General features: G+C 51.3%; 1 protein-coding gene across 16 annotated transcripts in view; it reads right to left on the bottom strand.

The window, feature by feature from the left end:
* RBFOX3 (RNA binding fox-1 homolog 3) overlaps positions 1 to 27,899 on the bottom strand; it is a 449,725-nt gene that overhangs the window by 187,787 nt on the left and 234,039 nt on the right. For all 16 annotated transcript variants that reach the window (XR_009006299.1, XR_009006298.1, XM_057536054.1 and 13 more), the window contains one exon: positions 13,999 to 14,106. The gene's annotated coding sequence lies outside the window, so the exon portion shown is untranslated. The remainder of the gene's footprint in view (positions 1 to 13,998; positions 14,107 to 27,899) is intronic.

Below are 27,899 nucleotides of genomic sequence, written 5' to 3'. Positions count from 1 at the left end.
CTGTACACACAAACACACACACACCATGTACTGCCCCTAGAGGTGTTCAGTGATGCAGAGGGTAACACTGGGCTTCTCTCGCTGGATAATGAGAGAACAGCAGTATGCGGAATGCTTAGAACAGATCCTTTTGCTTTCTTTCCTCCGCTCAATTCTGCCACCAGAGACCTCTGACTATTGTATTCTGATTCCACCAATGTGAAGCTGCATTTGGGCGGCGGGGGGGGGGGGGGCGGGAATCGCCCTCTCCCTTTATATTAGGAAAGCAAGAAGCAAATAGACTTCATTTTGGAATCTGGCCTTTCTTTTGGGAGTTGGTCTAAAAGATAATTCCTCCCTGAAAGCCTTCCTTTGGTTTTATGGGGTTTTAGATTTGCCCTCGTCCTTGATCCCCACCCCTGAAAAGAGGCCCCTGAAGCACTTGCTTGGCTGGAACATCAGAGATGGAGGTCTCAGAAGCCTCTTCTCTTTTACGATGCTGCTATTATTAATGCCTTACGTTTACATTACATTCCACAGTTTTCCAAAGCCACTTAAAGGTATTGCCTCATTTAAACCTTCCAACAACCCTGTAAGGTTGGCAGGGAAGGTCTCACCATCTCCATCTAACAGGTAAGGAAACTGAGAACCTGGGGAGATAGTGACTTACGCAAGGTCACACAGGGCTCAGCAGGAATTGTCCCAGTTCCTTATCTGCTGCTCACACCAAGACACTCTTTGTTTCATTAACCTGCTGCTTTGGGGGGATGATGAATAAGCCAGAGGGCTACTCTGTAGCAGTGGTGTGGTCCCTAGATGAGCCAGAGGGATGAGATGAGACACATGGGGAGGGCTGTTAGGGAGGTATCCTCATTAGAATTTCAGCCCCAGCACTGATTCAGGATGGGGAACTGAATCAGGGATGAGAGAGAGCCCTCAGCTGGCATGGAGTTGGCTAGAACTTGGGAGGCAATGACACTGTCTCACATATGGTCATCCATCCAGCTACCAGAACAGGTAAATATTTATATTACAGGCCACTAGTGTCTCCAGCTGTGACTACATGGCCGCCTCATACAGTTAGAAAAGCACAGCCAATTGAACTAGCTTTCTACTCCCCTTCAACGAGTCACTGCTTTTTCCTAAGTTTCTCCACATTTGAAACCCCTCGGCAGAATTTTGGACTGGAGGGCCATCTAGCAGATTAGGACAGGCACACCTGTCATCAAATCCCGGCATCAGATAGCTGTACTCTAATTCTGTAGATGCCTTCACTTCCCAGAGAAACAAGGAAAGACACGGGGTGTGAGAGAACAAGAGTTCAGCACCATGGACAGAGACCCAAAGGGTCCTTGGGCTGCCAGCCACCTCCTGAGCTCCAGGCTGGGGGCTGGTGACACGGCCTCCGCTCATCTCTGTCCCATGCCTAGAAGCACATGGCACTCATTTATCACCTGGAAACAGCAGAGAGTGCTTATAAAGGCTCATGTCACCACTAATCTGCCTTCATCAAATCTGAAACACGATTGCTTGTCGCTTGTTTTAATTCATTTCCCCACCAGCCCTCTGTTTGAATAACTTCCTAAAGTTTTGTTCATCAGGAGGAAGAGATTCTTCCCTGGAGGTAGCTAGACTAAGATTTGCTATGGAATAGATCAATACCCAGTACAAACAGCCTGATTTTCTACCGGATAATGATGTGTGTAAGCTTTGCTCAGAGCCCAGTTCACCTTTCCAACCTCACTTGGTCCATGTCAGAGGCTCCACATGAGAGAGAATGGTCACTACGGGACATGCTCAGATTTGGGGATCTTCTTGGAGGCTACGGTTTTATCTGACACCGGTGGCTGGGGCCCGTGAGACATGCTGTATGCAGATAAATTCTGCCGTGTGTGTGCTCACTAAATCCACCACGCTAGAAATGCATTTGGAGGCAATCCTGCCTGCCCACAGCAGATTTTCCAGATCCTGGCAATTGGAGCATGTTAAGGATGAGATACAGCTGCCAGGTCTGATTTCTAAAATCAAGATTCATTTTGTGGGGAGGGCAGGAGGAAAAAATTAATGCACAGCCTGGCAAGGTGAGGGAGGGAGGATGCCTGCCGCCTTGGCCTCTTTGTACATTTTGAGTGGGAGCCAATTATTTTCCAGCAAGTGACTTCCAGCTTGGGGAAGGGGGAGGGGCTTCCATGAGAATCTGGGATAAGCATTGCCTGACTTCAAAGTCAAAACTGTGGGGTCTGACTAAGATACGGTGCTGAGCGAAGGATCAGAACTTGTTGGTTTACGTTTTGTGTTATTTGTTCTTCCCTGAGTTTTCAGTCATCCTGCCACTTCACTTGGTTCCCTGCCCTGCCCACCCCCAGCCTTCCCCACTGCACACCATGCTATGTCCATCCCATCCCACGTGGGCCAAGCAGCTGCCCAGGGCATGGCTCAGGGAGTGGTCTGGCACCTATGCCCACCCCGGCCGAGAGTGATGGAGATTGTGTGAGAATGGCTAGTGTGTCCATGTGTGAGCAGGTGACAGTGCTTTATGAGAGTGCTGGGAAGTGTGGGATGCGTGGGCATGTTTGTGGGTATCCATCTGTCTGTGGCAGGGCAATGAGAAAGTGCAGCTATTTGTAAATAATGCCTAATTAATGAGGTTTTACATAATAGATGAGCCAGCATCGTTGCCAGTAGTGATCGCATCTCTATTCTTCCACTTTTCAGTTACAGCTTGTGAGGGGCTGGGGGGTCTGGGGTGGGGGAGTTGAGTGAGAAGGGGTTAGAAGAAGGCAGAGGAAGAAATGAGGTGAATTAGAGGAACTTTTGTTGCATTTAATATCAATTCATTTTGCAGACTGCTGACACAGCCAGATTCCACAGCTCAGAATTTATGGGGCTCCCTAGTGCACAGACTCAAAAAGAAAATACAAAAGAACTTTTTAAAAAATGACCTGCCATCAGCAAAAAAAGTTTAAAAGTTTTAACCCCCCCCCAAAAGGTACCAACATCACCACACACACACACACACACACACACAATCTGATTTTGATTTTCTTATTTGGTTTAGGGCATTTAGTCTCATTATGTAATAATCACATCATTTGCCAGAGTCATGCCATGTTTCATTACTTTATGGCAGACTTTATATTAGATATATACCCCAAAATGATTAGTATAATGAGAATGTCAGGAAAAGGAATACACTGAAGAAAGGGCACAGTCTCCTGACCTGGAGGAGAGTGGTCCTCCATCCGTCCCCTCCCCAGGGAGCTGGGCTCCTGGGAAAGTGCCTGATGGAAGATTCCATGCCCAGACTGAGCCTCAGGCTTCTTCCGCAGCCACTTTGCCATGGCTCTCTTCCTCCTCTCCCTCCTCCTCCTCCTTTCTCCTCCTCCACCAGCTGTGGTTCTTCCCCCCGATCTTGGCTAGTGTCTCCATTTCTGTGTTTGTTCATTTTCCTAAAGTGCCCTCCAAAGTCCACTGCCTTTCTTCTCTGGGGATGCACAGAGTTCCCTTTTCTCCCCTGAGCAGCCATGCTTGGGTCCCAGGCTTCCTGAGCTGGAGGACTAGAGTCACACCAGAGCCAAATGAGAATGGCTTCCAGCAGACCTCCGACACCCTGGACTCTCTCTCAGGGACTCAGTGGCTGCACCTTCCACAGCTGCCGTGGGATCCCATTGCCAGCTCATCCGTGGCCAAGGTATCCTCCACCATCCAGGAGCCGTCCCCTTTGAGGTAAAGGGAAGATGGAATCCATCTCTCCAGGGCCATGTGACCTCCTGGAGCCGTCCCCATGGCATCACTGAGACCCTTCCTAATTATCTCTGGCAACCCCAGGGGGTTCTTGGGAACAGGCTGGGCTATGGCCTCCATGAGCAACAGTGATTGATGTAGGACACATCAATGGAAGCACATGGAAATCTGGTGGAGCTGTCATCTGTCATGGTGCTGGCCACAGAGCAAGGTAGCCATATGACACAATGGAATGTGTCCTTTCCAGGATGGGGGATTAGTCCTGAGTTATGTTTTATTTACAGCAGGCAGGGCTGGCCACACTGACCTGTGTGTAGATTCTGGCCCACCTGGGGTAGCCTCCAAAAAGCTGAGCCTTTGGAATCAGGGACCACAGAAGCTGACAGGGTGACTCAGTGGCCCGGGACGCTTCCTTCCACCCACTCTTCAGAATTGTTCTGGACAGACAAGCAGAAAAGGCCATTTGTCCTACTATATCCAATGGTCACATTGAAAAAACAAACAAACAAATAAACAATAAGCATACAAATTGCAAAGCAAAGCACGTGCCCAGGAAGGCGTAATGGGTGTTATCGTCCCATTCCGGCAGCTTCTCCTGGTGGAGAGCTCGCCACAAGCAGATATAAAATGCATCTGGGTTAGGTCACTTGAGTCAGCAGTGTTGGAGCAAAATGACAGTAGGAGGAAGATGTGGGCCGGCTGAGGCAGTCTGGGAACGTGGACAACGTCTTCTAGGAGCAGACAGTACACCATTGGCAGTACACCACTGAGCGACACCGTGGAGAAAAGGAACTGTGTCTGCATTTCCCCAGCACCAAAAACATGCTGGGCACTGTGTGCATGTGGGCAGGGGGACAAAAACGAGTTTGAACAAAATCTGTGTCTAGTTGCTCCCACCCGGGTGAGAAGACAGGTCAGGAGCCATGGGGTTGTTTCATGATGGGTGAGCACAGAGCCACAGTGACACCTGTAAAGCAGGGAGAAGGGAGGGCAAGTGCCAGGATGGCTTCATGGAGGAGGTGATGTTTGGGTTCAATATCAGGGGACAAGGGGTCTTTGAGGGAGAGAAGGGCATTCCAGGCAAAGGCACAGAGGACAAGCCAACGTTTCATTTGACAGCCAGGGTTGAGAAGATTCTGTCACCCCCAAGTCAGTCCTCGGTGAACATGGCAGGTCTACAGGGCAAGCTTGGGAGCTATGGAGACCCACCTCTTCTTGTCTCCACCCCACACTTACACACCCTGAGTATGAGGTGTGTGGGGATGCAGGGGTCGGAGTGGAAGAAGGTGGAGGTCTCCCATGGGGGCTGTAGCACCACACCATCTGATACAATGTGGTATTGACCTTGATGGCAGGAAAGACAGGAGTAAACAGCCTGTCCTGGTGGTGCGGATCGAACAGAGGCAGGGTGGCTGCATTTGAGCACCAGCATCTGCTGATGGCCAGGCTCAGAGGCAGGAGGGCAATGTGTGTAACCGGAGAGCTTTGTTTGGACTCAGCATTGTTGAAGTGCTCCCAGCAGCATATGCAGCTGGACTCGGGGAGACGGGGTAGACATAGGAAATGAGCTAATAAATAAGAGGCCGGGTGCAGGGTCCAGGTGGCTGCCACGCAGAGATGCTGAAGAGGGCAGGACGTGTCACTGGGGAGCCATTCCCTAACACAAACTCGGCGGGACAGAGCAATGGCTCACCCGGATGCGATGCCGGTCTGGGTCAGGCCCTCTTATGGGATGAATTATGTCCCTCAAATTCATACGCTGAAGGTCTAACCCCCAGCTCCTCAAAATTCAAATGTATTTGGAGAGAGGGTCTTTAGAGACGTGATTAAGTTAAATGACGTCATTAGGATGAGCCTTAATCCAATATGAGTGGACATGAGGACACAGACATGCACAGAGAGGGGACCGTGTGAAAATACAGAGATAAGATGGCCATCTGCAAGCCTGCAGATGTCCAGCTTCCAGATCTATGAGGAAATATTCAACAGATGTCTGTTGTTTAAGCCTCCCAGTCTGTGGTACTTGGTTATGGCAGCCCCAGCTGACTGACACAGGCCCTGTCAGCTCAGTACTGCTCTGGGAGCACCAAGAATCCAGTAGAGATGGGGAATCAGAAAGAAAAATGGGGACTTCCCTGGTGGTCCAGTGGTTAAGACTCAGCGCTTCCACGGCAGGGGGTGCGGATTCAATCCCTGGTCGGGGAACTAAGATCCCCGCATGCTGTGTGGCGTGGCAAAAAAAAGAAAAAAGAAAAATGGGTGACATCACTCTAAAATGGGAGCTAGGATCCTGCTAAATTGCAGCTCTGAGTTCCAACAAAAATATCTTTTGTTTCTTAATAAAAGTGAAATTAATTACATTTATACTTTGGGCGAAAATTCTGGGGGAGGGGAGAATCCACCTGTAGGTAAAATGAGGCTAAAACAGAGATACAGAAAAATCTACCGAACAGAGTCATTTATGGATGAGAAGACCAGGACGGTGGGAGCTCTGCCTGGACCGGTGGAGAAAGCACTTCAGATAAAGCGTGTATTGTTAGCGTGGTTGTGTAATTATTATTCTTTTGCGCGGTGATTAACCTCTCAAGGTGTCTTAGTCTCCAAACCAGTGTTTTCAGGCTCTGAGGGAAATACCAGGAACCCCCTTTGACTCAAAGCCAGAGACCCTGGTGATTTAAGGGGGAAGTGACATTGTTTTTTTTTATTTCCAGAAAAGATAAATAGGCCTCAGGAGAGAACAAACTGACATTTCAGAAGTTTCCAACTTACGTGGCTACATTTATAGACAAAATCCCAAACAGAAAACTCATGCATGTTGGGGTGAAACATGGCCCCTATTTCCTGCAGTTACATTTGGTGAACAAGTGCTTTCTTCCTCACCATTAGCTCCTGAAATCCTGTGCCCACCAGACCACACCTTCCCGGCCCCTGCCCATAGGTAGTTTGAACACATGCCCCAACCAGTGGGTTCCGGATGGAAGACACTCTCTCTCCAGGGTGGACCTGGGAGAGCCCTGAGGGAGCACTCTGGGTCCCAGCCCCAAGATCCAGTTCGCATTATGTCAGGACCCATGGATGTGCTCTAAACCTTTCAATCACTCTGGCCCTTCTGGTTCCCCAACTTATCCGTCTGGGCTGTACCTGGACTTGGAATCTATCTGAGTGAGCAGTTAGAAGAAGACAATGTCCCAGGGTGACATGGCCCCATAAGCCTCGTGCAAAGTGGGGGCAGGGGAGACTGTCTCCGTTGGGTAGAGTTTTTCAAGACCTAGAGACTCAAAAACGCTCCCCAAACAGACGGGTGAAGACGGTCTCCCCCACAAGGCTTCAGCCCGCCATCTAAAGGCCTTTCTTCTGCAGATTGATTTCATAGGCCTGTGTTTGTGTGTGTGTGTGTGTGTGTGTGTGTGTGTGTGTGTGTGTCTGTCCTTACGTGTAGGAAGGGAGGTAGAGGAGGACCTCACTGGAAAGTGTTTCCAAGTCAATTTAGTTCCCATCTCGCCAAGACAGATGAACAGAAACGCACACCAGCACAGGGCAGCGGGACTCACAACGGCCACGCAGTGGGAAAAACCCCAGTGTCCATCGATGGATGAACGGATAAACATAATGTGGATAAACACAATGGAATCTTACTCAGCCTTAAAAAGGAAGGAAATTCTGACACATGCTACAACATGGGTGAACCTTGAGGACATTATGCGCGGTGAAAGAAGTCAGACACAAAAGGTCAAATACGGTATGATTCCACGTGTATGAGGTCCCTAGAAGAGTCATATTCATAGAGACTGAAGGTAGGATGGTGGGTGCCAGGGGCTGGGGTCAGGGGAATGGGAGTTAGTGTTTAATGGGAATAGAGTTTCAGTTGCGCAAGATGAAAAAGTTCTGGAGATGGATGGTGGTGATGGCTGCACAACAACGTGAATGTACTTAATGTCACTGAACTGTTCACATAAAAATGGTTAAAATGGTAAATTTTGTTCTGTGCATTTTACAACAATTAAAGATAAATTTTAAAAAGATTTGTACGTACACTGAGCTCTCACCGTGCGCCAGGCACTGTTCTCGTTCCTTCATATACAATAAGTACCTTTTATCCTGTCAACAGTTCTTCAAGAAAGATGTTATTATCCCATTTTATAGACAAGAAACTGAGGTATAGAGATTAAATAAATTGCCCAAGGTCACTGGCTAATAAGAGACAGAGCCAGGGTTCAAACAGGGTGTTCCTAGTACCTGGCAGGCACCCCATAAACAGGCGCTGGAAGAATGAGTGAGTGAATGAATTATGTCAAACCCCAGACTGTTACACTGTTGAACTTGCCCTGGTTTCTCAAGTTTTTGTTTTTAGGGGAGAGGGAGGGAGAGAGTTGTTGGTAGTTGGGGCACCTTTAAAATAAAGTAACTCTAAATATATATATATTTTAACAATAAGAGAGATCATTTAGTTTACTACATGCCAAGTATTGTGCTATAGAGCTAAGCTACCCTTACATATGGTCTAATTTCATCATCAGATTAAACCTATGAAGTTTTTAAAAAAATTTCCTTCATTTAATATTTTTGAAAATTAAGACCATAGGAGAATGGTAACCAACCCATAGTCATGTAAGCAGTGACTGGCAAAACCTTAATTTTGGCTTAATTTTGTATAACTACAGCTAAATTATGCTGATCTTTTCTTATAAGTTTTCATATGTTCATACCTAAAACTATAAATATTAATCAAAAATATATCTGAGTGAGGGGTTTTACTTTGGGACTATGGAAATGTTTTAGAACTAAATAGAGGTGATGGTTGCACTACATTGTGAGTGTCCTACATGCAGCTAAATTGTTCACTTTAAGATGGTTAATTTTATGTTATATGAATTTCAACCCAATATATTATTTAAAAATACATATATGATATATATCCATAAATATAAATAAATAAATAAATATATATCCTGAAATTGAATACAAATATACCAGAAGTATGTTTACTGGTGGTTCATTTGGTATATGGTTGAATAAACACACGACTGCTCCCTGTGGGCACCACTCTCCCATGGCTAGGCCTTGCTCTCTTCTGAATGGTCTAGAGGAAGTGGCGAGCCTGGGGGTGTGGCCTGCAGCTGGACTTGTCAGGGCAAAGATGCTCTTAGGGGAGCTTACAACATCACTTCATGGATGGTGACACCACCATGGACGCCCCCCTCCCCATGCTAAGCCTGTGGACACTAGCCTGCAGGCTGGGGATTTGGGGCTTTCAAACCTGGTTTTATTAACAGTCCCTACGCATTTTCTCTTCAGAGGCTTGTCTGTCTCATTAAATAATAAGTCACGTGGGCTGGGAGCACTGACCTGCCTCACCTCATCAACATCCATTTCCCTTTATCTTTTAGAGAGAAATGATAATTTATTCCTCAGTAATGGTTGCTGGGAGCAGACCACCTGATAAACAGATGTGATTAATAATGAATTAAATTAACATCACCTTTCAGCCGACAGTGGGGAAAAGCTTCCAGAATCTGTGTGTAGGTGCACATATGCATGTGCATGAGTGTGCGTATGTGTGAGCGTGCACACATATGTGTACGTGCATAAGCATGTGTTTTGTGCACGTGTGTGAGCCCGTGTGCATGTGCATGAGTGGGTGCACATGTACACATATACGTGTGTATGCGTGTGCACTGCTAGTGTGTGTTCACACACACACACACATTCTGTGGACCTGAGAAGGACATCCATGAATGAAGGGACATGGGCGGGAAGCCAGATGTGGCACCCTCTGTGCAGTCCGTTGTGAACTGGGATTTGATACGTTGTAGCTGCAATAATACCCTGGAGGAGCCCATTTCTCAAAGACGCTCTTTGGAGGGTATGTTTGCAGACACCTTTATAATGTGAATATTCATCTCCTAATTCCTGTTTGGAAAATTAATCTTCCGCTTTCTTAAAGTGTGGTGCAGGGTTTTAGAAATAGGGTCAGTGGCTAAAGCCTGTTTTAGTCTTTGTAAACCCACCTGAGGGGATTGGTTAAGGAAATTAGGGTACTTCTATACAGTGAAATAATATTCAATCATTAAAAATGAGGTGAATATCAGCCTAGAAAGAAGTTCCTGAAAATACTGTTAAGCAACAACAACAATGACAACAAAACCTAGGTTACAAAACAATGACTACAGGGTGAAATAAATTTGCAAGCTCTATGTTTGCAAACTATCTGGAAGATAACAAAACACTGAGGTGTAAACAGTGGTTGTTTCTGACAGTTGGATTGTGGGTGTATGTTCTTCCTTCATTTTTCTTGTCTGTATTTTCTACAACAAACATCTATTGCTTATGTAATAATGAAAAGGTACTAAGAGATTGTTTTAATTTGAAAAGAAAAGAAACGATCCCACTGAAGGTCTTTAGACCCTGCCAGCCCCAGGGGAGGAAGGTGAAAGTGTTTCTGGAAGCAAAGACGTGGGAGACAACCAGAGAGCCAGCACTCTTGGCTCCCACTCTTCGAGCCTTCGAAGGTGCTGGTGGCTCTCGCAACGAGGTCACCCTGAAAGCGGAATCGTGTTCTCAGAGTGGGATGTGCTCACACCCACTCGTGTCTGTGGGAGAACCAAATCCCTCACCCTTTCATTTGGCTCCTGCCTCACACCGTTTCTCTTGATAGGTCACATACTCATTCCTCGGACACTGAGAGAGTCCTCTGAATTGGGGACCAGGCACTGGCCCAAGGTGGCCCCCACTGTCAGCCAGTGCCTACTCAGCAGGGCCGCCCTCCGCCCACCCAGGGGCCTGAGGCACAGTCAGGGCAGGAGGCGTTGCTCTGGTGGTTTCTGACCAGTCATCAACTCCCCCCCGCCCCACTGCCCAATGGCTGGGGGCTCAGCTCCTGGAAACAAGGCAGACAAAGCACTCAGCCTCTGACCTCACCCACTCATCTTCAGGGGCACATGGACCCCTGTGAAATTAATTCACACCTCCACCTGTCCGGTCCCAACAGGCAGACCAGGTCGACAGGAGTGCTAGTCACTGAAAGGACCACTTTTACTCTGATGGTAAGTGAAAGCGACGCCATCCCTCAAAGGTCCTGAGTGGGATTCAGGAGAGCTGCCTCCACACTTGGTCTTGGGGCAAGTCATGGGTCTTTCAGACCCCAATCTCCTTCTTGGTCAAAATAAAAGGAGGGAGTTGGGCAAGAAGATCCCCGGCGCTCTCCCCATTCGGACATTCTATGATGGTCTATGGGTGTCAAGATATGACGTAGCATGACCTTCTACTTTGACAGCAACTGGACCACAGCAATACCCTCTTCCTACTTCCTTCATATTTCAGGATTAGGAATAGATTTCTGAGAAAGAAACTCCTTGCCAGCTTGGAGCGTGTCTCTCTCCCTTGCACACACACACACACACACACCACAGTGCCACAGCTCAACCCCATGAAAGGCCTCCAGTGTTGACTCCAAACCAAGGACACAGCAAACTCCAGTGACAACGCCCTCACTCAGCTCCCCAAACCCTGGGGCTCCTACCCCGGGGACCCCACTCTGTCCTGCACAAACCGCTGCCCGAGGAGGCCAGTCTGGGGCCGACATGCCCACGGTCAGACAGACGTGTTCCTCCCAAGGCAGTTCATGGTCAAACCACTTCCGCATGGCACACAATGAGCGAGGGATCAGAAGACCCCGAAAATGTGAGTCCCAGCCCCAGCCCCTCACTAGCCCGCAGGGTCCTCATCTGCAGTGGGGGGGGGCGACGGTTCTGATGGGGCTGGGTGAGGCTCAACCACGGCAGCAGATGTAACCATGCAGAGTCACGAGACTTGTCAGCATGATGTTCTGAACTGGCCTCTCAGGAGAGGTGGAGTGTCCGCCTCCGCACCAGGCCCCTTCCCATGGGTGGACCAGCCCCCTCTGTCCCTTGACCAGGTGCTGCGGGTCCCAGAGCAGGGGGTGGCGGCAGGGAGGCCTGGCCCAGCCCTGCTGTGATGCCTATTGCAGGGGGAAGCGACCGTGGACCAGCAGTTTGCTCCTGCCTCTGATTTATTCTTTTTTTTCCTTTCCACCCACCCCCAAACAGAAACAGATGAGAAACCCTAAAAAATGCCACAAAAACAATCAGAAAGGCCAAGGAGATGCAGAGCTGCTCCGGCAGGGATGCTCTTTGGTTACAGAAAGACTTTCTGCTTTCCCGGCGCCTCTCTCTCCTAACGAAAGGCCTGTGCCCTTGTCTGCCTGCTCTGGACAGAACATAATTGCAACAGGCTGGGTGGCCACCCCTCCAGCAGGCCTCTGAATTGCCAGAGGGAGGAAGCGTTTGGAAAAGACGCCCGTCAGCGCTTTCTGCCTCCCGGCCCGTCTTCCTCCCACTCAGCCTGTGTGGGCCAGGCAGGCAGCAGGGCAAGCGGCACAGCTCTGAGCTAGACAGACTCCTGAAAGGGCAGGGAGCCTCTGCTGGGCCATTTTTCAGACTTTAATTCCACTGAGTGGAGCTTCAAAAGGCTTTCCACTCAGTCCAAATTCCCTCACTGCCTTGGGCGAACACTGCCCTCCGAGGAGACGGGCCAGCTGACTGTCTGGAGGCCTGCAGCAGACGCCAACATTAGGCTGGGTAGTCCCGTGGTACAGAAGCAGCAACACCCACGGGTCAGCTTTATTACCAACTGATAAAACCGACAGACTCAAACAGCAAGGCGCAAAGCTTTCTGACGCAGCAGGCTGCTGCGGCCATACACGTAGGAGCTGGTGGCAGTGACCTCCCTGCGCCCTGCTCCACACCCGAAGGAGGACAGATTCTAGGAGTGTCCCCTACAGCACCATGTTGAGCATAAACAAGGCCGGGACTGAACTGTTCCCAGTCCCAGGCCCTCAGCAGTGTTAGCTGATAACCCCCAGCCCAGGACGCCAGCAGCCAGCATGCACTTGATACTCTTGAATTTCAGCTGTGGGCAGACCTTGGGTACACCCGTCCTTGGACAGCTTCCCTGTGTCCTCCCTGCTCTGTTTCCTGGGCGTCCATTCTCTCCATACAAATGTTTCTAACTCAGGCTGAACTGTTCTTGCCTCAGACCCCAGGAGTGGGGGACAAGATCGGGAGGGAGGGATCTGGCTCAGTGACCATCCTGAGGGCCTCTTCCCCTTTCTCTTCCACGTATAGATGAGTAGGCATAGAAGGCCAGGAGCAAAGTGATGGGGAAGGGGTGCAGGCAGGAGGGGAGGCAGGAAAGCCAAGGATGCCCTCCCTCTTGGTCTCCTCCTAGATGCACAGAGGCCACACCTAAGCCCCCTCCTCTGCCCCATGCGGATGGCGGCCTTTCCCACCAGGGTCTCCTCCATCCCAGCTCCATGGAAACCTGGGAGCACTTCTCCACGTTGGTCCTCAGACCCGCCAGCTGTGCACTGGGCCTCTGTAGGGGAGCAGGAGACTGGGGTGAAGGGAACCCCATGCCCTGTCCAGGCTCAGCAGCCACGGCTCTCGGAGAGTCTGGGAGAGAGTTTGGCCCCAGGCCCTCATGAGAGTTTTCTTTTATATTTATTAACCCACTTTCTCTCTTGGCCTTCGGAGCAATGAGGAAACCTCAGCCAAGGCTATTAATAGGCTGAAGCCGTCCCAGGGGAGAACAATGAGCTCAGACCTACAGAACAGGTGCCAAGCATAATAAAGTTCCCCAAGTTGCCTAAATATAGGCTGTAGCCCCGTTGGGGCCCTGAGCGTGGTCTGCCCATTGCCACCCAGCCCTGCTCCCCGGGCAGAGCTTTCCGCCACCTGTGCCAGACCAGGCCCTGCCTGGAAAGGACCTAATGTCACCCACGTGTCCACCCCAGGTCAGACCTGGTGGGTGCCGCTAAGGAAGTGGGGGAGGGGTCCACAAAATGACATGCAGTATAAATGATGCCTGTAAACAGAGCGTTTAATAAAAAGGCGGTGAGGGAATTTATGGGCAACCCAAGGATCGTTAAAATTATTTATCTACTTACCTCCCTTGCTGGCTGATCAGTCTATTAATTATCTATCATATACTCGCTGATTTGCATTTCAGTGAAAGGACAGGATGAGGGCAGGTGAAAAACACAGAGGGGTCCGGGAACCAAGTGATGGGGACAGGTGTGGACCCTCCTCTCTACTGACCACAGCTCCCCAGCTGACACCCCTCCAGGCCACATTGCCGCCCATGGCTGTGCCCCCCACCCCTAGCCCCCCAGGCCTCCAAGATGCTCTGGTTTGAGAACCAGGTCGGGTGGAGCAGCATGTATGCCGGAAGGCGGCACTACAGGAAGGGGGCACGCACCTGTTTGCAGATGGGCAGCTCCTGGGAGAGGGTCCCAGCCGAAGGGGCCTGCAGACTAGCTCGAGGGAAATGTGGGCAGAATCTTCCTCGGGCGGATCTGACTTAACCCTGTGTTGAAAAGAGAATACATGAGAACAAAACCATTTCAATCTCTGAATATCTGGAGTGCATCAGACACACGCTCTCCCGTGCTCTTGATTAAAAATATCACAGGACAGAGTGTCATGGGAACCGCATCCTTTGAACACTGTGAGGAGAAAACATTAGGCTGGGGGGAGTTATAACAGGGAGTTATAATGAGGCGTCCCCGCTTACCACCTCAAGGCAGCAGATGCTCCCAGCTCTGCCGCGCCCCTGCAGTGAGACTCACCATACTGGACCGGTCCCTGGAATGCGAGGAGATGGGGGCAATAGGCCATGGGGTCTGGCTGGCAAGGGGCAGACTGATGGTAGCATGGCCCATGTCACCCATTCCCAACTCAGGCCCCAACTCTTTGCTCAGGTCAACAGAGCTGGGTTGGGGATAAATCATCAGCATCACCCCATTACCAGTTGGGGTTCCCCAGCACCAGGCTAGATTCCAGGTGTGTGGGGCTGACCAGGGGCTGCAGCTGGTGCTGACCTTGCAGTTTATCTAGACATTTAACCTCTCTCATCAAAACCTATAGGGCTCACAACAACCAGCTTTGGGAACCAATTCCTTGAAACAAATATCTTTTCTCCCTTCCTTCCTTTCCTCCTCCCTCCCTCCTTTCCTTCCTTCCTATCTATCTCTACATGATATCCACCATCTATCTATAGCTACAAGATATATCTTCACATAGCTGTAGATAGCTACATACATGCATATGTAGGTAGATAGATACATAGATCATATTGATTCCATTTTTCTGGAGAACCCTGTCTGATTCAGGTCCTTTACCTTGCACTGCAAGAGATTGACCCTGTCCCCTCACAGAACCAGAAATGTCACTGCCCCCCGCCCCCAAGCTCCACCCAGCAAGCAGTTCCCACTCTCAGGGAAGGAGCTGTGCCCCTGCAGTGACATCGAAGCAGGAGGGAGAAGGAGGCAGCGAGGGTCTAGCCGTCTGCTTGGGAACGAGCCAGGAACAACCTGGCCCTCGAAAGTCTCTGAAGTGACGCCCCAGCCCCAGCCCCTGCTTCTGCCGGGGCCTCAAAATCCATCCCTGCCTTCAGAGCCAGGCTCCCCCCATTTGCAGGACAGTCGTCTCCACGTCCCCCTCCTCTGTGCATCCACCCAGCGGCCCCCTCTTCCCCTGCCTGACGATGGCTTCTCAATTCTGATGATGTATCAATAACTGCAAAGCAAAATGCCACAGTTAGCAGCACTACTGTACTGTAACTAATCGTTTTTGGAATCGATTCGCAGGGTTGAGTGTGCGCAGCGAGGTGAGCCCACGTCCCCAAGGCCGCTGCAGCCCCCAGGAATTAGGCACACCAGGAAAAGTTCCAAGAGACAAAGAAGCGGGGCGGGAAAGGAAGGGAAGAAGGAGACCAGGAAAAGAGCAGATTTTTAAAAAGACGGGAACTGGAGATTCTCAGCTGTAATACAGAGAACAAGGGGCAGCAAGCTGCATCCCGACTCGGGGCTGGGTGAGGACATGGAGGGTGACAGAACCCTTCCTGGGATGGGGACAGACCCCCCCCCCCAACCCCGGTCCCATGCAGCCCACACATCTCAGACCTGGAAACTCCTCCAAGCATATGAAGACCTCAGGGGTCCCTGGGGCTCATGTACTTAAAAGATTTCATTGGCTTAATCAACCGTGTTGTCGCCTCTGCCAGGTCAGTCTTGGGCCGAGCACAGGAGAGGACTGCGGGGTGCTCTGTGGCTGCTCCAGCCTCCCCGGGGAGGGGAGATCGGGCAGGAGGGAAGGACAGGGGCTCGGGCAGGAGGGAAGGACAGGGGCTCGGGCAGGAGGGAAGGACAGGGGCTCGGGCAGGAGGGAAGGACAGGGGCTCGGGCAGGAGGGAAGGACAGGGGCTCAGGCAGGGCCAGGCCTCTGACCATCAAGACTCTCAGAACCTTCTTCCTGCTGTAACACGTGAACACTTCCTGAGATCCTAGAGGGAAACCGAGGCACGGAACCCTCGAAGAGCTCCCCAGCCCCAACCGCTCAAGGCGCACAACCTGCATATTGGCACGTCTTGGACTCAAGTGAGCCCAGGGAACCTGGAGCCTGGCTTGTGACTGCCACACTGTCCTCGCTCTTGCTACGGTGGCCGCTGGGTGACTCGGTTTCCCATCTGCGATGTGAACTCGCAGCTGTTAAAACAGCTGCCCCCTCTTGCACAGCACCCCTGCCCCCCCCCCCGACCCCGGGCAGGACCATCAGAGGAGGCAGGACAGGCGGGGCCACACAACAGGGGCTAGTTTAGGAAAGTGCCAGAGCGGGGACAGGGGCCTCTGTGCACTTCCTGAGCACGAGTCCCAGGATGGAGTATTAGTGGGTCCAGTGCCCTGGGTTCCACGCATCACTCATTCACTCATTCATTTAGCCATTACCCCCTGGTCCTGTTTACCTCACCTCTTCCCACCCCAGATCCCCAGCAAATTCCCAGGCTGGACCCCCAGGGGCTCAGGCCAGAGCTGGGCTGTCTGGGCGTGGAAGGGGCAGAGAGCCCCAGGCAGGGGGCCCTGACAGTGGGAAATGGGAAAGGTCCAGTGACACCCTCAGGGCAGCGAGGGAGGGAGGGTGTGGCATCTAGTCTCTTCCTGCAGATAAAGTGCCAAGGCCAGGGCAACTTGGCCTGAGGTCTGCTGTTTACTTCACTTGCCCAGAGACTCTGCTTCCCACCGGCAATCCCTGGGGGCCCCTGTGGCTGCAGCATGTCCCCCGGAGAAGGGGGTGCTTGAGCCCAGGTCTTGAGCCACAAGATGCCCCTTGGACTAGGGGACACCCCTGCCAATTCTCCTACCTCTGGGAGCTACCCTGAGGCCAAATGTAAACATCTCCAGACCTCTGTTCATCCTCGCCTGCATCTCCACGCCTCTCCCAGGATTGCTTTGAGGGTCCGAGTGTCTGTAGTCCGGCCTGGCCCGGCCTGAGGGCTCAGCAGCCAAAGAGACTTAGAGGGCAGGGAGGGGTCAAGGCCCTACACAGGCTGCTCAGCATTTTGGCCATGGAGGTCAGGGGTCATGATCACTCCTGAAGTGGGGTGCAGGCATTGGGGGCCTAACAAGGAGTCCAGACATTGGCGAAATAAGTAGAACAGTCTCAGGTTTTGCCTTAAATCTTTCCGGGGTACAGACTGCTTTCCCAAGTGGGAGAGTAGAGGGTGGAGTAATCCACAGTTCCCCAGGAGTATGCAAAACCCCAAGCCTGCCAGTAAACAGGAAAGGTGTGCAAGAATTGGGAGATTCAGAGTAAAGTAAACTGCCACCTCAGCTCTCATGTGGACAAAAGTAGATGCGACTAGCAATCTCAGTGAGGGTGGAGGAGACGGCTGGTGGAGCACAGGCAGGTCCAGACAGTTGGAGAGCTGTGGGCAGGATCTGGAACATTCTAAGACCAGCCACTCACAGACAGGTACCATCTCCAGTGCAAGAGGAGATGGGCACAGAGACCCACTCCGCGGCATCCTCTGCGATAGCAACATTTTCCGAACAACCGGAATGTTCATAAAGGACAGAGTGGATAAAGATGAAGCAGTAAATTCCTAAGACAGATTTCTACACAACAGATAAAAGGAGTAGATCAGAAACGCACGGAGGAGCTGCAAAAACACAAAGCTGAAAGAAGCAAGTTGCAGAAAGATGTCACGTACGTGCACTTTAAAAAGACGTAGAGGGGCTTCCCTGGTGGTCCAGTGGTAAAGAATCCACCTTCCAATGCAGGGGACGCGGGTTCAATCCCTGGTCGGGGAACTAAGATCCCACGTGCTGCAGGGCAACTAAGCCTGCGCGCCACAACTACTGAGCTCGCACACCTCAACTAGAGAGCCTGCGTGCCACAATTTCAGAGCCCATGTTCTCTGGAGCTTGCGCGCCACAACTAGAGAAGTTAAAACCCGCACACCACAACTAGAGAGAAGCCCGAGCGCCACAACTAGAGAGAAACCTGCACGTTGCAACGAAGACCCATCACAGCCAAAAAAAAAAAAAAAAAGACACAGAACTATGATCTATTTATTGTTCATGGTTACACGTGTGCAAGTGTGTTTTCAAGGGACAAAAATGATGGACACCAAGTCGACGCTCAGAGCTACCTCTGGGTGTCTGCATGGTGGGGGGACTGAGGCTGGGAGTGCAGAAGGGACTGGCCTCCATCTATAATGCTTCATTTCTTTTTTTTTTTTTTTTTTAAACTATGCAGTGTAACTAAATGTTAACCATTGTTAATTGTAGGTAGGGAAATATTATATTTTACCTTAATTATCATATCTCCAAAAAACTTTTGAGACAAGCATGGTTAGATTATAAGCCCCTTGAGAGAGTGAGAGACCCTGATGACGTGTATGGTCACTCAGCTGGTAGCGCGGCGTTTTACACCCTCAGTGACTCAGTAGAATTCCTCGGCCTGGATGGCTGAACAGATGAATGACGCATGTGGCAGTGAGTCTGGAAGAGTCAGATCTGCCCTTTCCACTCTCCCTCCATTTAAAGGACAATAAAGTAGTCTAGAGTTGTTTCTTCAACTGCCCACTGAGGTTTTCTTTAGAAACCACCAGCCTAAGTAGGCAGGAAGCAGAAGCTGCTGCATTCTAAACGAGGGTCCTGGGTGTGGGGACGTTAAGTCCCCAAATGTTCTGGAGTCTAGACCATCCGTGTTTCCAAGAACTCGAGCTCTCACATGCCTCTCCCCCAAAAATGCAAGGGGAGGGCACAGAGCCTGGGGGTCCAGCGACCGACTTCTGAGCAGAGCTTCCCCACACTGAGAAGGGCGCCACGAGGTCCTGGACGCTCCGAGGGCTTCTCCCGCTCCTTGGCAAGCAAACGTCTTCAAGCAGGCAAGGAACCCAGAGTGACACAAGAGGGGTCAGCAGGGTATCTGTTCTGTTATGAGGGGCCAAGTCTGCAAGAGAGCTGGAGACAGGCCAGCCCATGGCCAGAAACCCATTCAAGACGATTTCCCCCAAGAGCTGCCATCTGTCATCCACTGGGCTGCTCACACACACTTGCCCGGGTCCTCCAGGGCTGGTATGCCATGGAGGGCAGGTGTGTACGGGGCTTGAGTGTGCCACGGTGGGCAGACGTGCCCCCGGCTCTGGCTTTGATCTTACACGGTTCCACTTACAAGCTAATAAAAGCTGCATGATCAAATTCCAGGTCATTACTCAAGGAAAGGGACCCTTCTGTGGTCACCAGCGATAGTTTTGAACCAATTAAAATAAGCCTGGCGTTTCTGCGGGCTGCTGCCGTGCCCGCCACCCCCGAGGTTTCGGAGAGCCCATGCTCACAATGAGTAAGATGCACGAAATGTTAATGGAGACACTTAAATGCCACGTCGAGGGGATTCTGGTAAATAAGGCCACATGGAAGAGGCTGGGGGAGAAGTCTCCTGAGCTAATCCAGAGGAAACTTCAATAAAAACGAGATTGGATTGAAAACAATTCACTCTGCAAGGGATGGGTCTGCTGGCAGAGCTGGGAGGGGTCTTCGGGGGAGCAAAACTATTTTATTTCCCATTAGTTCCCCTTTGCACGTGTATGTGACCCCTGCCGACAGCACCAGAATCTGCCAGGGTGACAGCACCCACTGAGCAGGCTGGGAGAACCAGGGTGTAACTTGCTGCGCTGGGGCACAGAGGCTCAGGCAGTGGTTTAGTGAAGGTGGAGGGTTGGGGGGCTGGAACAGAGCTGCAGGGGCGGGGGTGTCTTGGGGCTGAGAAGGCAGAAAGGCTTTACTGAGGGCTTGGCTTGTGCGGGGGTCACACTATCTGGCGGCTGCTCTGAGCTCTGTTGGGTCCTGTTTCAGGAAGATCAAATGTCACCCATGAGACAAACGGATAAGGTTCCAGAGAACATTGCCCAGCACCCAGGTCAGCAAGTAGACGGAGCCGGTGAGCAGCCCAAGCTGGTCCTGTGTCACTCAGTGTAAACTCGGGGTCAGCCCTGAGTCAGGGGCAACCCCACTGGGCCGAGACTTTGGCTGCTACCTTGGCTCCCAGCTAAGACTGTCTATTGCTCAAAGTTCTGCCTGATGCAATTGAAGGACCCCCAAAACAAGAAAAGGAAAAGAAGTCACCGGGCCAAACAGAGACTCAAGGAGTGTGGGCTGGGTGAGGTGCGCCACACCCCAAGGCCACCACCGTCTCCCGGCACACCTGCTTCTGTCAGTCAAGCTTTACAACCAGAATAACAAACCTTGTTCCAGCTAGGGTTGCCAGATTTAGCAAATTAAATTACTGGATGACGAGTTAAATTTTAAATTTCAGATAAACAACAAATAATGTATTACACTTTTTTATTTTTTTTATTTTTTTTTTATTTTTTTATTTTTTTATAAATATACATCTTTTTTTTTATTTTTTTATTTATTTATTTATTTTTTAATGCTATTCTTGTCTGCTTACATTCTTTTTTTTTTTTAATGTATGTATGTATGTATGTATGTATGTATGGCTTTGTTGGGTCTTCGTTTCTGTGCGAGGGCTTTCTCTAGTTGTGGCAAGCGGGGGCCACTCTTCATCGCGGTGCGCGGGCCTCTCACTATCGCGGCCCCTCTCGTTGCCGAGCACAGGCTCCAGACGCGCAGGCTCAGTAATTGTGGCTCACGGGCCGAGTCGCTCCGCGGCATGTGGGATCTTCCCAGGCCAGGGCTCGAACCCGCGTCCCCTGCATTGGCAGGCAGATTCTCAACCACTGCGCCACCAGGGAAGCCCTACACTTTTTTAGTATAAGTATGTATGATGCAATATTTGGGACATACTTATACTATCGATCATTCATTGTTTATCTGAAATTAGAATTTAACCAGGTATCCTGTATTTTTACCTGGAAACACTAGCTTCCAGCTGTCTGACTGCCCAGCCTAAATACACACACACACTGACATACATGCACACACAGGCATGCACACACATGCACACGTATACACGCACATCCTTCAAAAAAAGAAAGGAGCTAACACTTCACAAGGATCAACTGCCTGCCTGGTGCTTCCCCTCTGTTCTCTCCTTGAGCCCTCCTCCCATCCACCTCCGCCCCCACCACAGCTGCCCCATCATTCAGACAAAGAGACTGGGACACTGGGATTGTCACTCGTCCAAGGCCGCATGGTCAGCAGGCAGCCTGGTTGAAACTGCAGACCCTGGTCATTCTCATTCCAAAGTCTGCACTCTTTCCACTAAACCAGACCCAATGCGTCATATTTTAGATGTTTATCTCCAAACAAAATGGCCATAATGAAGCTGCTATTGATTCTGCAGTCAAGCCAATGCACAGCATTTGAGGTCTTGGCTCAGGCCCATGCCAAGCTCTGACATCTGAAGATGCCGTTACAATCCTGGGAGGCCCCTGGTGGGGAACTTGCCCAGGACGGGGTGTGGGTGAGCACACCTGGCTTCCTTTCAGAGGGCTGGTGGTTTGGGTCTACCCGGAGAGCTCTGCTGGCAATCCCGGCCCGACCAAGTATGGAAAGCAACATTGGTGTGTGTGGCAGAGCGTTCTAGAAAAGAGGATCTCTCCCCTGGATACCGAGGAGGGGACAAAACTTGTGTCTTCCTGGGCTGAAAAGATAGACTTGAGATTGTCTGCAAATTGCCAAGGTGTCCCTGAACCCTCGACTTCCCCTTGTCAACTAGTTGCTTCCCAGTAAGTGGTTTTGAACCTTGCTATGTGGTTAGAATTGCAATCCTTTAAAAAAAGAAAAAGAAGAAGAATTGCAATCTTTGATGAGGCCAAGGTGAGTCACAGGGTGGCCTGTCTCGTCATCTACCTGGGCCGCCCTCTTGGCAGGGAAAGAGATTAGATCTGGCTGACAAATCTCGCCCTTTACAAGACAGTTATCACACCACACACTAACTCCCAAGTCTTAATCACTTGGTTTCATGATGATTTTTCTGAGAATGAAGGTTAAGCTTTACCACTTTGTCATATCTAGAAATAATTTTTCCCCCCTCCTTCTTTAAAAACAATTGTCTCGTGGATTGGAAAAACCTCCAGCACATCATTAGTCAGTCCCCCTCCTGTGAACTGCTTGCCTACTGTTGGCAAAGTTTATGAGAGACAGAAGGTCCTATCTGAGAGCTGTCAGCCAGGTCCTTGTAAGGACTAATTCCTGTCATGAGTGAAATAAAAGCATTCTGGGCCTGAAGATCTGGGTGGTCCAGGTGTTATTTGCTTACCCAGTGGCCAAGAAGAAACCCAGCATGGGGTTGAGGAGGCCACAAGGAAGAGGAGGAGACCGTCGTGGATCATCCAAAACTCCAACCCAGAGGACACCACCAATCACATGTTAAAATCCAGAAAACAAAACTGCAAGGGCAAACGAGACAGGGAGGTCTCTACCTGAAAATACAGCCAATGCCTCCTGCTTTCATTTCCACGATTAGCACCTCTACCCCTTCCAGTTTCCCTTCTCAATAATGCAGTAAAGAGGCAGTCAGAGTACTAATATTGTGATGTTTTTATTATTTGCCTGATGGAGTTTTATTGGAAAAATTTGAGTCAAGTGTTGCATCTTGAGATTTCCCTTGTAAGGAGGGAAGGTGTAGGGGGTCGGGGGAAGGAAGCTGCCACTGGATTTTGGCTCTTCTGGAGACAGCCCCCTGGAAGGAGCTGGTTTAATTATAAGCAGGTGGTTGTTTTTTTATGTGACCTACTTCCCAGATGGTTTTCCCTGCATTTCATTTCTGCCACAAAGTTTTGGCATACTGGAGTCAGAAAGGAAGAACTGTCAAACCTGTGTCACCCCAAAAAAGGAGGGAACTTGGGAGCCTGGCGGGCCTCAGCAGAAGGAAAGAGACGAAACAGGTAAGAAGCTGGAAGTGAGAGAAGTAGGAAAGAGACGAAACAGGTAAGAAGCTGGAAGTGAGAGAAGTAGGAAAGAGACGAAACAGGTAAGAGGCTGGAAGTGAGAGAGGCAGATGAGGGAGGCTCCTCCGGGCCACTCAGAAGATACACGGCAACCTCCCTGTACAGAACGCCTGGCTGCCAGAGCAGCGATTACCCAGGAGGCCTCTGCCCGGTTTCTGGGTACAAAGCTGAAGATCAGCTCGCTGGAGGGCCCTGGGCAAATTACTGCCAAGAGCAGCCTGGGCTGGCTGGTATGTCCTGTGGTGCTGCACCATTTAGGTGGCCTGTGGCTCCTGAGATGTGGGCAACTTCCCACAAGGCTGTGGTGGGTTTGCTGTCTGACCACTGCAAATGTGGCCTCTGGGGGGTGGTGGCTGGGATTCACTCCCCCACAGGGCCCCCTTGGTGCTGACTCTGACCCAAAGCCACAGGACAAAGAGGCACTGCTGGCAGCCCAGCCCATCACCAGAATCAGGGCCCTATTTGCCCCAGCTGTCCAGCAGGACCCCAGATCTTCCTGCTTGGAGAACAGACTTGACAATGCTCATTCAGTCATTCTCCTGCCTTCAGGCAGAACCCTCTTTGACTGTCCTCATCATGAGAATTGGTACAATTTTTAAATGCTTCCCAGTAAGGAGCTCCCCATGCCCCGTCTCCCTTGGCAAACCAACCCCACTGCCGGGAAAAGTCCTACCTCTGATCTATCCCAAATCCTGCACGATGAACCCTGAGTTCATTTCCCACATCTTACCCTTGGTGGGTTTGGAGAACAGCTGCTTGCCGCTCTCTGCTGAGTTGCCAATAGAGCCTTCGACATGAAAATACTGCACCTCACAGCTGTGAGCTCTGCCTGCCTGTTCTGTGCATATCTGTCTTTCCCCCTAAAACCTTGGAGCAGAATTGCTACTGTTTTTGCAGCTGGAACGGCTCTGAGGAGCCGCCCCACTTCTCTGTGTCACAGCATGGCTCTCGCCAGCACTAACAGGCAAGTGGAGAATGGATTCCTCACGGTCCTGGGAAGCCACCTTCTAGGCACGTTCAGGGAATTTGGCATGTTCTGCCAGGAGCCCCCATTACAGCACCATCTGGTCCTAGATATAACTGGTGACACAGCTGGGGGAGGCCATCTCCAGAGGCACTAGGGTCCCCAGAGAGGAAGCCCTCACAGGCCAGCAGTGCCACTGCCAATATCCAGGTGCCAAGAAACACCACGCATACATTTGATTCATGGCCTTTGTTTTTCAGATTCAAATGAGCGGAGAAAACAGGTGGGCTTAAAACTTATCGTGCTCAGGGGCTTCCCTGGTGGCGCAGTGGTTGAGAATCTGCCTGCCAATGCGGGGGACACGGGTTCGAGCCCTTGTCTGGGAAGATCCCACATGCCGCGGAGCGACTAGGCCCGTGAGCCACAATTGCTGAGCCTGCGCGTCTGGAGCCTGTGCTCCGCAACAAGAGAGGCCGCGACAGTGAGAGGCCCGCGCACCGCGATGAAGAGTGGCCCCCGCTCGCCGCAACTAGAGGAAGCCCTCGCGCAGAAACGAAGACCCAACACAGCCAAAATAAATAAATAAATAAATAAATAAAATTAAAACAAACAAACCAAAAAACAAACCCCAAACTTATCGTGCTCAAATGAGGTGCTGGAGCTCAGGGCACAGATGGGCCCCGTCATCTTCTAAAGGCGCATCCCCACCTACAAAGGTCCAGGGACCTCAGGGGCCCACCTCGCGTTCTCCCTGTGTGAAACGCCAACTCCTCAACGTCAGGGAAAGAAAACAAACACAAAGCCAAGAGGCTCTCTTGCTACTGCAGCAGGTCTTAGGGAGGTCACGGCCACTGAGCTGAAGCTCGGGCTCCTGCCTCCTCTGGACCCCACCCAGACACACCCCCTCAGCCGAGCCAGGACACAAAGGCCCTTCAAGGCAAGAGGTAGAAACTTCCATGTCTACTTTTCCCATGGAGAGCAGGTAAGTTCTCATCAGAAATGTGCTGTGTGTGGGCCCTGCCTTGGCCCGTGTGCTCACGGAGAAGACACGTCAGGCAGATGGAGGGAGAGAGAGAGGCGAGAAGGAAAAACAGAGTTATGAGCATTTACCAGGTGCAGAGAACCCAAGCGGTGAAGACTAGAGGATGCCAAAGGCTTTAGGAATCTACGTTCTAATTCAGGAGCCAGAACTTGCCTTCGTGACTTTCTCAACTTTGTATACGTGTCTACAATTATTAAAAACATGCAAAAGGTGACACAGAAGAATGTCAGCGTAAGGAAAGAAGAGGTGGGTACAGGTAGAGAGATACCAGGGGATATGCTGGCAAGGGTGGTTTCCAGGTGTGCCTCAGAAGTAGTGATAAATACGGGGGCAGGAGAAGAGAGGGCACCCGACCAAGAAAAGGAGAGGGAGAGTGAGAGCGGTTCCACAGAGCCACCGCCGTGAAGCTAAGGCAAGCAGGTATGGTCTCACCGAGACTGCAACGCTGAAGGGCTGGCGGAACATCCAATCCATTCAATGAGCTGGCGCGGGCAGCGTGCCCAGGCACAGTTCCCAGCACAGAGCCTGGCACCCAGCAAGCTCTTAATAAAAGTTAGTTCGCTTTCCCACGTGGAGCGGAACCGACTGGGGGCAGTGGATGGGAGAGTTAAGGACCTGGCTTCTAAGTGAAACTTGTTTTCCCGGGAATGATGAAATGCACGTCACACTGTGTCGAAAGGCAATGGCAGGTGAGAGTGAAGCCCAAGGGTTGGGGTGGAAAGGAGACGGGCCCAGGTAAGCACCCACTGAGACGAGCATTCCTAAGCAGGGTCCACGGGTCTCAAAGCCCCGACTGCACCTGTGTACACACGTGCATCTTCTGGAGAGAGAATATCCAGGGTTGTCTTTGGGTCCTTAGAGGGGGTCTGGGATGCTTTGTGAGTTAACCGGCAGTGCTGTGTTTCCAAAGTCCTTTGCCTGGAAGCCCCCTTCCCAGCTCCAGCAATTGCAAAGCACTCAGGGAAGCATATGAGATTGGCTGGCACTGGGTGGACAACTGGCCCCTCGCTCACTTGTCGCTCACTTGTCGAAGCCATTAGTTTGAAAGTAAGAAACAAGGTTGGGGGGGGAGGGGAGGCGGTAGTGTGCTGAAGGGTGGGAAGTTGGGGCTGGGAACCAGGCAGGCCTGAGTTCCATTTCCTGCCCTACCTTCCCTGAATGTGGGGCTTGGGCAAAGCTGTCAGGCTCCCTAAACCACGGGGCCATAGGTGTCAAACGGGGATTCTTGTCATTCCCATCCCATTGTCATTGGGATTGGAAAGAATGTGTGTGAAAGACACAGAACACCGGTGTGTAACAATAGAAGATGGTGATATCAAGATCTTGGTAAGAGAAATATTGGACCAGGACTTTTCAAAGAGGCTCCACAGGCATGGAGAGTTGATTCCAGTAGACAGCATTTCTTAGTACTTGGGTTAAGTCATTGCTGCAGCACAGATGAGGGACAGTCCCTCTCCCACTATCACCACTGACCCCAGGGCAGGTTTCCCTGGGATGGAGATCTGAGAGCTGTTTGCTAGGTGTCAACCATATCATGAGTTGAGGTTTTAAACCCCTCTCCTAGTCCAGCATGTCGAGTGATGGTGAGGGCAGCACATTTTGCAGCCAAGAAAAGAGCCTGTAATGGCAGCTGCGTGGCCACCAACAGACATTGGCACCCTGTGGCTGCATGTGCCCGCCCACCTGGACCCCCTCTCCAAGCCTCCCTGTCCTGGGAGTTCACACCTCATCGTCTTCCTGCGCTTGATGTTGCCAGGATTGCAGAAGGGGCAGTGCCCCTACTCAGCGCTCTTCTGCCCTGGCCAGAGACAACTGCTTGCTGAGAGCTGGTGAGAGAGGCGCATTCAGCCCGTGGCTGGTGGTGCATAGAATGATACGCCAGCGTGAGCCCAAGCCAGGCTTCATTAGTGCACAGATGCAAACAGCGAAGGCAGGCCAATTGTTTGGACAGTTTGTTGTTGAGCTGGCGAGACAGGATGAGAACTCAGGATCTTGCATTTCCAGGCTATTTGCAAATCTTCAGGTGCCCATTTCTAGGAGGAGCTGAATCACTCAAGTGCCTCTGTGGGAGCTGCAGGGAGAGGAAGCCCACTTCTTGCTGAGCCCCTCACAGGCGGGATGCTGCTTGCTGCAGTGACAAAGCTGGCCCCTCCGCTGCGGCCTTCTACCTGCCATGCCATGCACGCCATGCCATCCAACTATGTGGGGCAAGCCCGGGGACTGATGGGTGGTGGGGTCCCTCTCTGGACCTCCCCTTGGCAATTCCCCCTGGCAACCCCCTCCCTTCCTGAGAGAAAGGCATGTGGCTCACCTCCTGCCTGCTGGGGGCAGCCCCTCTGGTGGTGGGCAGGCAGCTGATGCTGGCAGATATCTGACCTGTGCCCTCAGCTCTGTGCTCTGAAAGCCTCCCCCCACCCGGAGTTCAGAGGGTCTGGGTGGACGGAGGAAGGGAGGCCCTTGGAGAGAGTCAGGGGTGTAGAGAGGGGAGAGCAGGCAGTCTTCCTGCTGCCGCGCAGCTATAACGCACCACCTGGCAGAGCGAGTCTGGCACCTGTAGGGGGCAGATGCTCATTCATCATCCTCGCAGCCCAGTCCTGGCTCCTCTGCCTCTGGGCAGGCAGAGAGGAATGGGGAGGGCTGGGCAGATGTGAAATGCTGCCCATGGGCCAAGGCAGGGTCACGGTCCCAGGGACTGTCCTCTGTGTGCAGAGAGGACAAGCCCCATAGTGAAGGCTTGTATCAAGGAAGAAGGACACGCAGCCGTCATGTTTAGCACACCAGGTACAACCGCTCTTTGTAGACAACAATGAAGCCTTTCAGGAATGCTGAAGCCTCAGCCGATCCCCCACCCTAGGCAACGGGCAATGGCCCTCCTGCCCATTCCTTCTGTTCGAG

The sequence above is a fragment of the Balaenoptera acutorostrata genome, chromosome 20, assembly GCF_949987535.1.
Source record: "Balaenoptera acutorostrata chromosome 20, mBalAcu1.1, whole genome shotgun sequence".
Classification (NCBI taxonomy): domain Eukaryota; kingdom Metazoa; phylum Chordata; class Mammalia; order Artiodactyla; family Balaenopteridae; genus Balaenoptera; species Balaenoptera acutorostrata.
The sequence above is the reverse complement of the archived record's forward strand: the minus strand, read 5'-3'. Positions and strand labels throughout refer to the sequence as shown.